At 37.2% G+C, this 1,021-nt stretch overlaps 1 non-coding gene across 1 annotated transcript; it reads right to left on the bottom strand.

Moving 5' to 3' along the window:
* Window positions 1-218: 218 nt before the first annotated feature.
* LOC127787764 (small nucleolar RNA R71) lies at window positions 219-325 on the bottom strand. The gene has a single exon (XR_008020228.1). It is a non-coding gene; the product is annotated as a small nucleolar RNA R71 (small nucleolar RNA).
* Window positions 326-1,021: the final 696 nt, after the last annotated feature.

Genomic DNA, 1,021 nt, shown 5'->3' with positions numbered 1-1,021 from the left:
GATGATCCAAATGTTCACATTGCAAATTTCTTGAAAATATGTGACACATTCAACACAATGGCGTATCTGATGATGCCATTAGATTAAGGTTATTTCCTTTTTCTTTAAGAGATAAAGCAAAGAATTAGCTAACATCACTCCCTATAGGTACCATCACTACTTGGGATGAATTAGCTAGCAAATTCCTAGCTAAATTTTGCCCACCGGCAAAAATTGCAAAGATGAGAAATGACATCACAACCTTCAGCCAAGCCGATATGGAAACTCTGTATGAAGCTTGGGAGAGATTTAAAGACTTGTTAAGATGATGTCCATATCACGGGCTTCCTAAATGGTTGTTGGTCCAAACATTTTACAGTGGATTAAGCCATCCGACAATGATCACTATTGATGTAGCAGCTAGAGGTGCTTTGATGAGAAATCCATTGATGAGGCTTATGATTTGATAGAAGAAATGGCTGCAAATAATTATCAATGGCCTTCAGAAAGAACTATGCTAAAGAGATCAGCTGGGATACATGAAATTGAAGCATTTACTGCTTTAAATGCTAAGGTAGACTCTATTTATAAGAGACTAGATCAATTGAGTATTAATATTGTTCATTCTGTTATGTAGGTTTGTGACTTGTGTGCTGGGTAACATGTTACAAGTGAATGTCAAGCTGGCAATCCTTTTGCAACATCGAGTGCGGAGCAAGCTCACTATATTTCAAATTCCAATCGACAACAAAACAATTTGTATTCCAATAATTACAATCCAGGATGGAGAAATCACCCAAATTTCTCATGGAACAATAATCAAAATAATGTAAAGGTACCTCCACCTAGATTTCAGTCTCAAGAAAAGAAGACATCCTTGGAAGATTTGGTGGCAACACTCACTAAGGCCACAACGGAGTTCATGACAGCGACAAAAACAAACTTCCAAAATCAACAAGCTGCCATAAGGCTATGTGATATTCATTATATGTTAACAACAACCTCGGGCGTTATGGGAAATCTTTTACCAACAGAAGCAAGG

Source organism: Diospyros lotus, chromosome 12 (genome assembly GCF_014633365.1).
Source record: "Diospyros lotus cultivar Yz01 chromosome 12, ASM1463336v1, whole genome shotgun sequence".
Lineage (NCBI taxonomy): Eukaryota > Viridiplantae > Streptophyta > Magnoliopsida > Ericales > Ebenaceae > Diospyros > Diospyros lotus.
The sequence above is the reverse complement of the archived record's forward strand: the minus strand, read 5'-3'. Positions and strand labels throughout refer to the sequence as shown.